Source organism: Gorilla gorilla, chromosome Y, assembly GCF_029281585.2.
Source record: "Gorilla gorilla gorilla isolate KB3781 chromosome Y, NHGRI_mGorGor1-v2.1_pri, whole genome shotgun sequence".
NCBI lineage: Eukaryota > Metazoa > Chordata > Mammalia > Primates > Hominidae > Gorilla > Gorilla gorilla.
Genome location: NC_073248.2, coordinates 53,031,478 through 53,048,605, shown reverse-complemented (window position 1 = coordinate 53,048,605; position 17,128 = coordinate 53,031,478).

The window sequence follows — 17,128 nt, the reverse complement described above, 5'->3', positions numbered from 1 at the left end:
AGTTATGATGTTACAATGCCCCCTTAGGCAGATCACAGACAAGGGTCTGTCACCTGGGTGACCAGTGCAGAGTTATGATGTCACAATGAACTCTTAGGCAGATCACAGACAAGGGTGTTACACCTGGGGGCCAGTGCAGAGTTATGATGTCACAATGAGCCCTTACGCAGATCACAGAAAATGGTCTGTCACATGGGTGACCAGTGCACAGTTATGATGTCACGATGCCCCCTTAGGCAGATCACAGAGAAGGGTCTGTCACCACCGTGACCAGTGCTGTGTTATGATGTCACAATGCCCCCTCAGGCAGATCACAGACAAGGGTCTGTCTCCTGGGTGACCAGTACAGAGTTATGGTGTCACAATGCCCCCTTAGGCAGATCGCAGAAATTGGTCTGTCACAGGGTGTCCAGTGGATAGTTATGATGTCACAATGCCCCCTTAGGCACATCACGGAACGGGGTCTGTAACCTGGGTGACCTGTGCAGAGTTATGATGTCACAATGCCCCCTTAGGCAGATCACAGACAAGAGTCTGTCACCTGGGTGACCAGTGTAGAGTTATAATGTCACAATGCCTCCTTAGGCAGATCACAGACAATGGTCTGTCTCCTGGGAGACAAGTGCAGAGTTATGATGTCACAATGCCCCCTTAGGCAGTTCACAGACAAGGGCCTTTCACCTGGGTGACCAGTGCAGATTTATGACGTCACAATGCCTCCTTAGGCAGATCACAGACAATGGTTTCTCGCCTTGCTGAGCAATGCAGAGTTATGATGTCACAATGTACCCTTAGGCAGATAACTGACAATGGTCTGTCACCAGGGTTACCAGTGCAGAGTTATGATGTCACAATGTCCCCTTAGGTAAATCACAGACAAGGGTCTGTCACCTGGGTGACGAGTGCAGAGTTATGATGTCACAATGTCGCCTAACGAAGATCAAAGACATTGGCCTGCCACCTGGGTTCCCACTGCAGACCTATGATGTCACAATACCCACTTAGGCAGATCACAGACAAGGTTCTGTCTCCTGGGTGACAAGTGCAGAGTTAAGATGTCACAATGACCCCTTAGGCAGACCACATTCTAGGGCCTGACACATGGGTGACCCGAGCAGAGGTATGATCACACAATGCCACGTTAGGCAGATCGCAGACAAGGGTTTGTCACCTGGGTGCCCTGTGCTGAGTTATGATGTCACAATGCCCCCTTAGGCAGATCAAATTCAAGGTTGTGTCTCGTGGGTTACTAGTGACGAGTTATGATGTCTCTCTGCCCCCTTAGGCAGATCACTGACAAGAGTCCGTCACCTGGGTTACCAGTGCACTGTTATGATGTCACAATGCCCCCTTAGGCAGATCACAGACAAGGGTCTGTCACCTGGGTGACCAGTGCAGAGTTATGATGTCACAATACCCCCTTAGGCAGATCACAGACAAGGGTCTGTCACCTGGGTGACCCATTCAGAGTTATGATGTCACTATGCCCCCATAGGCAGACCACAGAAAAGGGTCTGTCACCACCATAACCAGTGCAGAGTTATGATGTCACAATACCTCCTTAGGCAGATCAAAGACAAGGGTCTGTCACCTCGGTGAGAAATGCAGAGTTATGATATCACAATGCCCCCTTAGGCAGATCACAGGCAAGGGTCTGTCACCTGGGTGACCCGTGCAGAGTTACGATGTCGCAATGCCCCGTTTGGCAGATCACAGACAAGGGTCTTTCACCAGGGTGACGAGTGCAGAGTTAAGAGGTCACAATGTCCCTTACGAAGATCACAGAAAAGTGTCTGTCACCTGGGTTACCAGTACACTGTTATGATGTCCCGATGCCCCCTTAGGCATATTAAAGACAGGGATCTGTCACCTGGGTGTCCATTGCCGAGTTATGATGTCACAATGCCCCCTTAGGCAGATCAAAGACAAGGGTCTGTCACCTCGGTGACCAGTGCAGGGTTATGATGTCAAAATGCCAACTTAGGCAAATCACAGACTAGGGCCTGTCACCTGGGTGACACGAGCAGTGTTATGATGTCACAATGCCCCTTAGGCAGATAACGGACAAGGGTCTTTCACCAGGGGGACCCGTGCAGAGTTATGATGTCACAATGCCCCCTTAGGCGGAACACGGACAAGGGTCTGACACCTGGGTCAAAAGTGGTGAATTATGATGTCACAATGCCCCCTTAGGCAGATCACAGTCAAGGGTCTGACAACTGGGTGACGAGTGCAGAGTTATGATGTCACAATGCCCCCTTAAGTAGTTCACAGACCAGGGTCTGTCAAGTGGGTGACCAGTGCAGAGTTATGATGTCACAATGCCTCCTTAGGCAGATCACAGACAAAGGTCTGTCACCTTGGTGACCAGTGCAGAGTTATGATGTCACAATGCACCCTTGGGCAGATCACAGACAAGGGTCTGTCACCTGGATGCCCAGTGTAGAGTTATGATGTTTCAATGCCCCATACAGCAGATCACACACAAGGGTCTGCCACCTGGGTGACCATTGCAGAGTTATGATGTCACAATTAACCCTTAGGCAGATCACAGACAGTGGTCTGTCACCTTTGTGACCAGTGAAGAGTTATGAAGTCACAATGACCCCTTAGGCAGATCACAGACAAAGTTTCTGTCACCTCTGTGACCAGTGCAGAGTTGTTATGTCACAATGCCCCTTTAGGCAGATCAAAGACAAGGGTCTGTCACCTGGGTTACCAGAGCAGAGTTATGGAGTCACAATGCCCACTTAAGCAGATCAAAGACAATGGTCTGTCACCAGGGTGAACCATGCAGAGTTATGATGTCACAATGCACCCTTAGGCAGATCACAGACAAGGGTCTGTCACCTGGGTGACCCGTGCAGAGATGTGATGTCACAATGCCCCCTTTGGCAGATCACTGACAAGGGTCTTTCAAGAGGATGACCAGTGCAGAGTTATGATGTCACAATGCCCCCTTAGGCAGATCACAGACAAGGGTCTGTCACCTGGGTTACTAGTGCACTGCTATGATGTCGCAAGGCCCCCTTAGGCAGATCAAAGACGGGGTCTGTCACCACGGGGACCAGTGCAGAGTTAAGATGCAACAATGCCCGCATAGGCAGATCACAGACAAGGGTCTGTCACCTGGGTGACCAATGCAGAGTTATGATGCCACAATGCCCCCTTAGGCAGTTCAAAGACAAGGGTCTGTCACCCTTGTGACCAGTGCAGAGTTATGATGACACAAGGCACCCTTAGTCAGATAACGGACAAGGGTCTGTCACCAGGGTGACCAGTGCAGACTTATGATGTCACATGACCCACTTAGGCAGATCACAGACAAGGATCTGTCACCTGTGTGACCAGTGCAGAATTATGATGTCTCATTACCCACTTAGGGAGATCAAAGACAAGGGTCTCTCGCCTGGGTGACCAGTGCAGAATTATGATGTCACAATGCCCCCTTTGAAATATCACAGACAAGGGTCTGTCACTTGGTGACCAGCGCAGAGTTATGATGTCACAATGTCCCCTTACGTAGATGACAGACAAGTGTCTGTCACCATGGTAACCAGTCCAGAGTTATGATGACACCATGCCCCTTAGGCAGATCACAAAAAAGGGTCTGTCACCTGGGTGACCCGAGCCTTGTTATGATGTCACAAGGCCCCCTAAGACAGATCACAGACAAGGGCCTCTCACCTGTGTGTCCCGTGCAGAATTATGATGTCACAATGCCCCCTTACGCAGATCACGGAGAAGGTCCTGTCACCTGGGTGACCAGTGCAGAGTTATAATGTCACAAAGCCCCCTTATGCATATCACAGACAAGGGCCTGTCACCTGGGTGCCCAGTGCAGAGTTATGATGTCACAATGACCCCTTAGGCAGATCACAGACAGGGGCCTGTCACCTAGGGTCTCAGCACAGATTTATGATGTCACAATGCCCACTTAAGCAGATCAAAGACAAGGGTCTGTCACCAGGGTGACCCGTGCATAGTTATGATTTCACAATGCCCCCTTATGCAGAACACAGACAAGGGTCTGTCACCTGGGTGACCCGTGCGGAGTTATGATGTTACAATGCCCCCTTAGGCAGATCACAGACAAGGGTCTGTCACCTGAGTGACCAGTGCAGAGTTATGATGTCACAATGCCCTCTTAGGCAGATCACAGACAAGAGTGTTACACCTGGGGGCCAGTGCAGAGTTATGATGTCACAATGAGCCCTTAGGCAGATCACAGAAAATGGTCTGTCACATGGGTGACCAGTGCACAGTTATGATGTCACGATGCCCCCTTAGGCAGATCACAGAGAAGGGTCTGTCACCACGGTGACCAGTGCAGTGTAATGATGTCACAATGCCCCCTCAGGCAGATCACAGACAAGGGTCTGTCACAGGGTGTCCAGTGGATAGTTATGATGTCACAATGCCCCCTTAGGCACATCACGGAAAGTGGTCTGTAACCTGGGTGACCTGTGCAGAGTTATGATGTCACAATGCCCCCTTAGGCAGATCACAGACAAGAGTCTGTCACCTGGGTGACCAGTGTAGAGTTATAATGTCACAATGCACCCTTAGGCAGATCACAGACAAGGGTCTGTCGCCAGGGTGACCAGTGCAGAGTTATGATGTCACAATGCCCCGTTAGGCAGTTCGCAGTCAAGGGTCTGTCAACTGTGTGACCAGTGGAGAGTTATGATGTCACAATGCCCCCTTAAGAAGATCACAGACAAGTGTCTGACACCTGGGGGACAAGTACAGAGTTATAATGCCACAATTCCCCCTTAGGCAGTTCACAGACAATGGTCTGTTACCTGGGTGGCCAGTGCACATTTTTGATGTCACAACGCCCCTTTAGGCAGAAGACAGTCAATGGTCTCTCACCTTGGTGACCAATGCAGAGTTATGATGTCACAATGCCCCCTTAGGCAGATCACAGCCAAGAGTTTGTTACCTGCGTGACCAGTGCAGAGTTATGATGTCACATTGCCCCCTTAGGCAGGTCAAAGACAAGGGTCTGTCACCTGGGTTCCCAGTGCAGACTTATGATATCACAATGCCCCCTTAGGCACAACACAGACAAGGGTCTGTCACCTGGGTGACCCGTGCGGAGTTATGATGTTACAATGCCCCCTTAGGCAGATCACAGACAAGGGTCTGTCACCTGGGTGACCAGTGCAGAGTTATGATGTCACAATGCCCCCTCAGGCAGATCACAGACAAGGGTCTGTCACAGGGTGTCCAGTGGATAGTTATGATGTCACAATGCCCCCTTAGGCACATCACGGAAAGTGGTCTGTAACCTGGGTGACCTGTGCAGAGTTATGATGTCACAATGCCCCCTTAGGCAGATCACAGACAAGAGTCTGTCACCTGGGTGACCAGTGTAGAGTTATAATGTCACAATGCCTCCTTAGGCAGATCACAGACAAGGGTCTGTCTCCTGGGAGACAAGTGCAGAGTTATGATGTCACAATGCCCCCTTAGGCAGTTCACAGACAAGGGCCTTTCACCTGGGTGACCAGTGCAGATTTATGACATCACAACGCCTCCTTAGGCAGATCACAGACAATGGTTTCTCACCTTGCTGAGCAATGCAGAGTTATGATGTCACAATGCACCCTTAGGCAGATAACTGACAATGGTCTGTCACCAGGGTGACCAGTGCAGAGTTATGATGTCACAATGTCCCCTTAGGTAAATCACAGACAAGGGTCTGTCACCTGGGTGACGAGTGCAGAGTTATGATGTCACAATGTCGCCTAACGAAGATCAAAGACATGGGCCTGTCACCTGGGTTCCCACTGCAGACCTATGTTGTCACAATACCCCCTTAGGCAGATCACAGACAAGGTTCTGTCTCCTGGGTGACAAGTGCAGAGTTAAGATGTCACAATGACCCCTTAGGCAGACCACATTCTAGGGCCTGACACATGGGTGACCCGAGCAGAGGTATGATCTCACAATGCCCCGTTAGGCAGATCGCAGACAAGGGTTTGGCACCTGGGTGCCCCGTGCTGAGTTATGATGTCACAATGCCCCCTTAGGCAGATCAAAGTCAAGGTTGTGTCTCGTGGGTTACCAGTGACGAGTTATGATGTCACTCTGCCCCCTTAGGCAGATCACTGACAAGAGTCCGTCACCTGGGTTACCAGTGTACTGTTATGATGTCACAACGCCCCCTTAGACAGATCACAGACAAGGGTCTGTCACCATGGTGACCAGTGCAGAGCTAATATGCAACAACGCCCCCATAGGCAGATCACAGATATGGGTGTGTCACCTGGGTGACCAATGCAGAGTTATGATGTCACAATGGCCCCTTAGGCAGATCACAGACAAGAGTCTGTCACCATGGTCACCAGTGCAGAGTTATGATGTCACCATGCCCCCTTAGGCAGACCACAAACAAGGGTCTGTCACCTGAGTGACCTGTGCCTTTTTATGATGTCACAATGCCCCCTTTGGCAGATCACAGACAAGGGCCTCTCACCTGTGTGACCTGTGCAGAGTTATGATGTCACAATGCCCCCTTAGGCAGATCACAGACAAGGACCTGTCACCTGGGTGCCCAGTGCAGGGTTATGACGTCACAATGCCCCCTTAGGCAGATCACAGATATGGGCATGTCACCTGGGTGCCCAGTGCAGAGTTATAATGTCACAATGCCCCCTTATACACATCACAGACAAGAGCGTGTCACCTGGGTGCCCAGTGCAGAGGTATGATGTCACAATGCCCCCTGAGGCAGATCCCAGACAAGGGCCTGTCACCTGGGGTCTCACTGCGGAGCTATGATGTCACAATGCCCACTTAAGCAGATCAAAGACAAGGGTCTGTCTCCAGGGTGACCCGTGCAGGGTTATGATGTCACAATACCTCCTTATGCAGATCACAGACAAGGGTCTGTCACCTGGGTGACCCGTGCAGAGTTATGATATCACAATGCCCCCTTAGGCAGATCAGAAACAAGGGTCTGTCACCTGGGTGACCAGTGCAGGGTTATGATGTCACAATTCACCCTTAGGCAGATCACAGACAAAGGTGTTACACTTGGGTGACCAGTGCAAAGTTATGATGTCACAGTGACCCCTTAGGGAGATCACAGACAAGGGTCTGTCACGTGGGTGAACAGTGCACTGTTATGATGTCACAATGCCCCTTTAGGCAGATCACAGACAAGGGTCTTTCTCCACGGTGACCAGTGCAGTGTTATGATGTCACAATGCCCCCTCAGGCAGATCACAGACAAGGGTCTGTCACCTGTGTGACCAGTAAAGAGTTATGATGTCACAATGCCCTCTTTGGCAGAACCCAGAAAAGGGTCTGTCACTGGGTGACCAGTGGATAGTTATGCTGTCACAATGACACCTTAGCCAGATCACAGGCGAGGGTCTGTCACCTGGGTGACCTGTGCAGAGTTATAATGTCACAATGCCCACTTAGGCATATCACGGACATGGTTCTGTCAACAGGGTGACCAGTGCAGAGTTATGACGTCACAATTCCCCCTTAGGCAGATCACAGATATGGGCATGTCACCTGGGTGCCCAGTGCAGAGTTATAATGTCACAATGCCCCCTTATACACATCACAGACAAGAGCGTGTCACCTGGGTGCCCAGTGCAGAGGTATGATGTCACAATGCCCCCTTAGGCAGATCACAGACAAGAGTCTGTCACCTGGGTGACCATGTAGAGTTATGATGTCACAATGCCCCCTTAGGCAGATCACAGAAAAGGGTCTTTCAGCAGGGTGACCAGGGCAGAGTTATGATGTCACAATGCCCCCTTAGGTGGATCACACACAAGGGTCCATCAACTGGGTTACCAGTGCACAGTTTTGACGTCACTATGCCCCCTTAGGCAGATAACAGAAAAGGATCTGTCACCAGGCTGACCAGTGCAGAGTTATGATGTCCCAATGCCCCCTTAGGCAGATCACAGACAAGGGTCTGCCACCTGGGTGACGAGTTCAGAGTTATGATGTCACAATGCACCCTTAGGCAGATCACAGACAAGGGTCTGTCGCCAGGGTGACCAGTGCAGAGTTATGATGTCACAATGCCCCGTTAGGCAGTTCGCAGTCAAGGGTCTGTCAACTGTGTGACCAGTGGAGAGTTATGATGTCACAATGCCCCCTTAAGAAGATCACAGACAAGTGTCTGACACCTGGGGGACAAGTACAGAGTTATAATGCCACAATTCCCCCTTAGGCAGTTCACAGACAATGGTCTGTTACCTGGGTGGCCAGTGCACATTTTTGATGTCACAACGCCCCTTTAGGCAGAAGACAGTCAATGGTCTCTCACCTTGGTGACCAATGCAGAGTTATGATGTCACAATGCCCCCTTAGGCAGATCACAGCCAAGAGTTTGTTACCTGCGTGACCAGTGCAGAGTTATGATGTCACATTGCCCCCTTAGGCAGGTCAAAGACAAGGGTCTGTCACCTGGGTTCCCAGTGCAGACTTATGATATCACAATGCCCCCTTATGCAGAACACAGACAAGGGTCTGTCACCTGGGTGACCCGTGCGGAGTTATGATGTTACAATGCCCCCTTAGGCAGATCACAGACAAGGGTCTGTCACCTGGGTGACCAGTGCAGAGTTATGATGTCACAATGCCCTCTTAGGCAGATCACAGACAAGGGTGTTACACCTGGGGGCCAGTGCAGAGTTATGATGTCACAATGAGCCCTTACGCAGATCACAGAAAATGGTCTGACACATGGGTGACCAGTGCACAGTTATGATGTCACGATGCCCCCTTAGGCAGATCACAGAGAAGGGTCTGTCACCACCGTGACCAGTGCTGTGTTATGATGTCACAATGCCCCCTCAGGCAGATCACAGACAAGGGTCTGTCTCCTGGGTGACCAGTACAGAGTTATGGTGTCACAATGCCCCCTTAGGCAGATCGCAGAAATTGGTCTGTCACAGGGTGTCCAGTGGATAGTTATGATGTCACAATGCCCCCTTAGGCACATCACGGAAAGGGGTCTGTAACCTGGGTGACCTGTGCAGAGTTATGATGTCACAATGCCCCCTTAGGCTGATCAGAGACAACGGCCTCTCACCTGGGTTACCAATGCAGGGTTATGATGTCACAATGCCCTCTTAGGCAGATCAAAGACAAAGGCCTGTCACCTGGGTGAACAGTGCAGGGTCATGATGTCACAATACCACCTTAGGCAGATCATACACAAGGGCCTGTCACCAGGGTGACCAGTGCGGAGTTATGATGTCACAATGCCCCCTTAGGGAGATCACAGACAAGGGTCTGTCACCTGGGTGGCCCGTGCAGAGTTATGATGTCACAATGCCCCCTTAGGCTGATCACTGACAAGGGTCTGTCACCTGGGTGAGCCGTTCAGAGTTATGATGTCACAATGCCCCCTTAAGGCAGATCACAGACAAGGGTCTGTCACCTGGGTGACCCTTGCAGAGTTGTGATGTCACAATGCCCCTTAGGCAGATCACAGACAAGGACCTGTCACCAAGGTGCCCAATACTGACTTATGATGTCATAATGCCCCCTTAGGCATATCGCAGACAACGGCCTGTCACCTGGGTGACCAGGGCGGAGTTATGATGTCACAATGTCTCCTTAGGCAGATCAGACACAAAGACCTGTCACCTGGGTGCCTAGTGCAGAGTTATGATGTCACCATGTCCCCTTAGGCAGATCACAGACAAGGTTCTGTCTCCTGGGTGACAAGTGCAGAGTTAAGATGTCACAATGACCCCTCAGGCAGACCACATTCTAGGGCCTGACACATGGGTGACCCGAGCAGAGGTATGATCTCACAATGCCCCGTTAGGCAGATCGCAGACAAGGGTTTGTCACCTGGGTGCCCCGTGCTGAGTTATGATGTCACAATGCCCCCTTAGGCAGATCAAAGTCAAGGTTGTGTCTCGTGGGTTACCAGTGACGAGTTATGATGTCACTCTGCCCCCTTAGGCAGATCACTGACAAGAGTCCGTCACCTGGGTTACCAGTGTACTGTTATGATGTCACAACGCCCCCTTAGACAGATCACAGACAAGGGTCTGTCACCATGGTGACCAGTGCAGAGCTAATATGCAACAACGCCCCCATAGGCAGATCACAGATATGGGTGTGTCACCTGGGTGACCAATGCAGAGTTATGATGTCACAATGGCCCCTTAGGCAGATCACAGACAAGAGTCTGTCACCATGGTCACCAGTGCAGAGTTATGATGTCACCATGCCCCCTTAGGCAGACCACAAACAAGGGTCTGTCACCTGAGTGACCTGTGCCTTTTTATGATGTCACAATGCCCCCTTTGGCAGATCACAGACAAGGGCCTCTCACCTGTGTGACCCGTGCAGAGTTATGATGTCACAATGCCCCCTTAGGCAGATCACAGACAAGGACCTGTCACCTGGGTGCCCAGTGCAGGGTTATGACGTCACAATGCCCCCTTAGGCAGATCACAGATATGGGCATGTCACCTGGGTGCCCAGTGCAGAGTTATAATGTCACAATGCCCCCTTATACACATCACAGACAAAAGCGTGTCACCTGGGTGCCCAGTGCAGTGGTATGATGTCACAATGCCCCCTGAGGCAGATCCCAGACAAGGGCCTGTCACCTGGGGTCTCACTGCGGAGCTATGATTTCACAATGCCCACTTAAGCAGATCAAAGACAAGGGTCTGTCTCCAGGGTGACCCGTGCAGGGTTATGATGTCACAATACCTCCTTATGCAGATCACAGACAAGGGTCTGTCACCTGGGTGACCCGTGCAGAGTTATGATATCACAATGCCCCCTTAGGCAGATCAGAAACAAGGGTCTGTCACCTGGGTGACCAGTGCAGGGTTATGATGTCACAATTCACCCTTAGGCAGATCACAGACAAAGGTGTTACACTTGGGTGACCAGTGCAAAGTTATGATGTCACAGTGACCCCTTAGGGAGATCACAGACAAGGGTCTGTCACGTGGGTGAACAGTGCACTGTTATGATGTCACAATGCCCCTTTAGGCAGATCACAGACAAGGGTCTTTCTCCACGGTGACCAGTGCAGTGTTATGATGTCACAATGCCCCCTCAGGCAGATCACAGACAAGGGTCTGTCACCTGTGTGACCAGTAAAGAGTTATGATGTCACAATGCCCTCTTTGGCAGAACCCAGAAAAGGGTCTGTCACTGGGTGACCAGTGGATAGTTATGATGTCACAATGACACCTTAGCCAGATCACAGGCGAGGGTCTGTCACCTGGGTGACCTGTGCAGAGTTATAATGTCACAATGCCCACTTAGGCATATCACGGACATGGTTCTGTCAACAGGGTGACCAGTGCAGAGTTATGACGTCACAATTCCCCCTTAGGCAGATCACAGATATGGGCATGTCACCTGGGTGCCCAGTGCAGAGTTATAATGTCACAATGCCCCCTTATACACATCACAGACAAGAGCGTGTCACCTGGGTGCCCAGTGCAGAGGTATGATGTCACAATGCCCCCTTAGGCAGATCACAGACAAGAGTCTGTCACCTGGGTGACCATGTAGAGTTATGATGTCACAATGCCCCCTTAGGCAGATCACAGAATAGGGTCTTTCAGCAGGGTGACCAGGGCAGAGTTATGATGTCACAATGCCCCCTGAGGTGGATCACACACAAGGGTCCATCAACTGGGTTACCAGTGCACAGTTTTGACGTCACTATGCCCCCTTAGGCAGATAACAGACAAGGATCCGTCACCAGGCTGACCAGTGCAGAGTTATGATGTCCCAATGCCCCCTTAGGCAGATCACAGACAAGGGTCTGCCACCTGGGTGACGAGTTCAGAGTTATGATGTCACAATGCACCCTTAGGCAGATCACAGACAAGGGTCTGTCGCCAGGGTGACCAGTGCAGAGTTATGATGTCACAATGCCCCGTTAGGCAGTTCGCAGTCAAGGGTCTGTCAACTGTGTGACCAGTGGAGAGTTATGATGTCACAATGCCCCCTTAAGAAGATCACAGACAAGTGTCTGACACCTGGGGGACAAGTACAGAGTTATAATGCCACAATTCCCCCTTAGGCAGTTCACAGACAATGGTCTGTTACCTGGGTGGCCAGTGCACATTTTTGATGTCACAACGCCCCTTTAGGCAGAAGACAGTCAATGGTCTCTCACCTTGGTGACCAATGCAGAGTTATGATGTCACAATGCCCCCTTAGGCAGATCACAGCCAAGAGTTTGTTACCTGCGTGACCAGTGCAGAGTTATGATGTCACATTGCCCCCTTAGGCAGGTCAAAGACAAGGGTCTGTCACCTGGGTTCCCAGTGCAGACTTATGATATCACAATGCCCCCTTAGGCACAACACAGACAAGGGTCTGTCACCTGGGTGACCCGTGCGGAGTTATGATGTTACAATGCCCCCTTAGGCAGATCACAGACAAGGGTCTGTCACCTGGGTGACCAGTGCAGAGTTATGATGTCACAATGCCCCCTCAGGCAGATCACAGACAAGGGTCTGTCACAGGGTGTCCAGTGGATAGTTATGATGTCACAATGCCCCCTTAGGCACATCACGGAAAGTGGTCTGTAACCTGGGTGACCTGTGCAGAGTTATGATGTCACAATGCCCCCTTAGGCAGATCACAGACAAGAGTCTGTCACCTGGGTGACCAGTGTAGAGTTATAATGTCACAATGCCTCCTTAGGCAGATCACAGACAAGGGTCTGTCTCCTGGGAGACAAGTGCAGAGTTATGATGTCACAATGCCCCCTTAGGCAGTTCACAGACAAGGGCCTTTCACCTGGGTGACCAGTGCAGATTTATGACATCACAACGCCTCCTTAGGCAGATCACAGACAATGGTTTCTCACCTTGCTGAGCAATGCAGAGTTATGATGTCACAATGCACCCTTAGGCAGATAACTGACAATGGTCTGTCACCAGGGTGACCAGTGCAGAGTTATGATGTCACAATGTCCCCTTAGGTAAATCACAGACAAGGGTCTGTCACCTGGGTGACGAGTGCAGAGTTATGATGTCACAATGTCGCCTAACGAAGATCAAAGACATGGGCCTGTCACCTGGGTTCCCACTGCAGACCTATGTTGTCACAATACCCCCTTAGGCAGATCACAGACAAGGTTCTGTCTCCTGGGTGACAAGTGCAGAGTTAAGATGTCACAATGACCCCTTAGGCAGACCACATTCTAGGGCCTGACACATGGGTGACCCGAGCAGAGGTATGATCTCACAATGCCCCGTTAGGCAGATCGCAGACAAGGGTTTGGCACCTGGGTGCCCCGTGCTGAGTTATGATGTCACAATGCCCCCTTAGGCAGATCAAAGTCAAGGTTGTGTCTCGTGGGTTACCAGTGACGAGTTATGATGTCACTCTGCCCCCTTAGGCAGATCACTGACAAGAGTCCGTCACCTGGGTTACCAGTGTACTGTTATGATGTCACAACGCCCCCTTAGACAGATCACAGACAAGGGTCTGTCACCATGGTGACCAGTGCAGAGCTAATATGCAACAACGCCCCCATAGGCAGATCACAGATATGGGTGTGTCACCTGGGTGACCAATGCAGAGTTATGATGTCACAATGGCCCCTTAGGCAGATCACAGACAAGAGTCTGTCACCATGGTCACCAGTGCAGAGTTATGATGTCACCATGCCCCCTTAGGAAGACCACAAACAAGGGTCTGTCACCTGAGTGACCTGTGCCTTTTTATGATGTCACAATGCCCCCTTTGGCAGATCACAGACAAGGGCCTCTCACCTGTGTGACCTGTGCAGAGTTATGATGTCACAATGCCCCCTTAGGCAGATCACAGACAAGAGTCTGTCACCTGGGTGACCAGTGTAGAGTTATAATGTCACAATGCCTCCTTAGGCAGATCACAGACAAGGGTCTGTCTCCTGGGAGACAAATGCAGAGTTATGATGTCACAATGCCCCCTTAGGCAGTTCACAGACAAGGGCCTTTCACCTGGGTGACCAGTGCAGATTTATGACATCACAACGCCTCCTTAGGCAGATCACAGACAATGGTTTCTCACCTTGCTGAGCAATGCAGAGTTATGATGTCACAATGCACCCTTAGGCAGATAACTGACAATGGTCTGTCACCAGGGTGACCAGTGCAGAGTTATGATGTCACAATGTCCCCTTAGGTAAATCACAGACAAGGGTCTGTCACCTGGGTGACGAGTGCAGAGTTATGATGTCACAATGTCGCCTAACGAAGATCAAAGACATGGGCCTGTCACCTGGGTTCCCACTGCAGACCTATGTTGTCACAATACCCCCTTAGGCAGATCACAGACAAGGTTCTGTCTCCTGGGTGACAAGTGCAGAGTTAAGATGTCACAATGACCCCTTAGGCAGACCACATTCTAGGGCCTGACACATGGGTGACCCGAGCAGAGGTATGATCTCACAATGCCCCGTTAGGCAGATCGCAGACAAGGGTTTGGCACCTGGGTGCCCCGTGCTGAGTTATGATGTCACAATGCCCCCTTAGGCAGATCAAAGTCAAGGTTGTGTCTCGTGGGTTACCAGTGACGAGTTATGATGTCACTCTGCCCCCTTAGGCAGATCACTGACAAGAGTCCGTCACCTGGGTTACCAGTGTACTGTTATGATGTCACAACGCCCCCTTATACAGATCACAGACAAGGGTCTGTCACCATGGTGACCAGTGCAGAGCTAATATGCAACAACGCCCCCATAGGCAGATCACAGATATGGGTGTGTCACCTGGGTGACCAATGCAGAGTTATGATGTCACAATGGCCCCTTAGGCAGATCACAGACAAGAGTCTGTCACCATGGTCACCAGTGCAGAGTTATGATGTCACCATGCCCCCTTAGGCAGACCACAAACAAGGGTCTGTCACCTGAGTGACCTGTGCCTTTTTATGATGTCACAATGCCCCCTTTGGCAGATCACAGACAAGGGCCTCTCACCTGTGTGACCCGTGCAGAGTTATGATGACACAATGCCCCCTTAGGCAGATCACAGACAAGGACCTGTCACCTGGGTGCCCAGTGCAGGGTTATGACGTCACAATGCCCCCTTAGGCAGATCACAGATATGGGCATGTCACCTGGGTGCCCAGTGCAGAGTTATAATGTCACAATGCCCCCTTATACACATCACAGACAAAAGCGTGTCACCTGGGTGCCCAGTGCAGTGGTATGATGTCACAATGCCCCCTGAGGCAGATCCCAGACAAGGGCCTGTCACCTGGGGTCTCACTGCGGAGCTATGATTTCACAATGCCCACTTAAGCAGATCAAAGACAAGGGTCTGTCTCCAGGGTGACCCGTGCAGGGTTATGATGTCACAATACCTCCTTATGCAGATCACAGACAAGGGTCTGTCACCTGGGTGACCTGTGCAGAGTTATGATATCACAATGCCCCCTTAGGCAGATCAGAAACAAGGGTCTGTCACCTGGGTGACCAGTGCAGGGTTATGATGTCACAATTCACCCTTAGGCAGATCACAGACAAAGGTGTTACACTTGGGTGACCAGTGCAAAGTTATGATGTCACAGTGACCCCTTAGGGAGATCACAGACAAGGGTCTGTCACGTGGGTGAACAGTGCACTGTTATGATGTCACAATGCCCCTTTAGGCAGATCACAGACAAGGGTCTTTCTCCACGGTGACCAGTGCAGTGTTATGATGTCACAATGCCCCCTCAGGCAGATCACAGACAAGGGTCTGTCACCTGTGTGACCAGTAAAGAGTTATGATGTCACAATGCCCTCTTTGGCAGAACCCAGAAAAGGGTCTGTCACTGGGTGACCAGTGGATAGTTATGCTGTCACAATGACACCTTAGCCAGATCACAGGCGAGGGTCTGTCACCTGGGTGACCTGTGCAGAGTTATAATGTCACAATGCCCACTTAGGCATATCACGGACATGGTTCTGTCAACAGGGTGACCAGTGCAGAGTTATGACGTCACAATTCCCCCTTAGGCAGATCACAGATATGGGCATGTCACCTGGGTGCCCAGTGCAGAGTTATAATGTCACAATGCCCCCTTATACACATCACAGACAAGAGCGTGTCACCTGGGTGCCCAGTGCAGAGGTATGATGTCACAATGCCCCCTTAGGCAGATCACAGACAAGAGTCTGTCACCTGGGTGACCATGTAGAGTTATGATGTCACAATGCCCCCTTAGGCAGATCACAGAATAGGGTCTTTCAGCAGGGTGACCAGGGCAGAGTTATGATGTCACAATGCCCCCTGAGGTGGATCACACACAAGGGTCCATCAACTGGGTTACCAGTGCACAGTTTTGACGTCACTATGCCCCCTTAGGCAGATAACAGACAAGGATCCGTCACCAGGCTGACCAGTGCAGAGTTATGATGTCCCAATGCCCCCTTAGGCAGATCACAGACAAGGGTCTGCCACCTGGGTGACGAGTTCAGAGTTATGATGTCACAATGCACCCTTAGGCAGATCACAGACAAGGGTCTGTCGCCAGGGTGACCAGTGCAGAGTTATGATGTCACAATGCCCCGTTAGGCAGTTCGCAGTCAAGGGTCTGTCAACTGTGTGACCAGTGGAGAGTTATGATGTCACAATGCCCCCTTAAGAAGATCACAGACAAGTGTCTGACACCTGGGGGACAAGTACAGAGTTATAATGCCACAATTCCCCCTTAGGCAGTTCACAGACAATGGTCTGTTACCTGGGTGGCCAGTGCACATTTTTGATGTCACAACGCCCCTTTAGGCAGAAGACAGTCAATGGTCTCTCACCTTGGTGACCAATGCAGAGTTATGATGTCACAATGCCCCCTTAGGCAGATCACAGCCAAGAGTTTGTTACCTGCGTGACCAGTGCAGAGTTATGATGTCACATTGCCCCCTTAGGCAGGTCAAAGACAAGGGTCTGTCACCTGGGTTCCCAGTGCAGACTTATGATATCACAATGCCCCCTTAGGCACAACACAGACAAGGGTCTGTCACCTGGGTGACCCGTGCGGAGTTATGATGTTACAATGCCCCCTTAGGCAGATCACAGACAAGGGTCTGTCACCTGGGTGACCAGTGCAGAGTTATGATGTCACAATGCCCCCTCAGGCAGATCACAGACAAGGGTCTGTCACAGGGTGTCCAGTG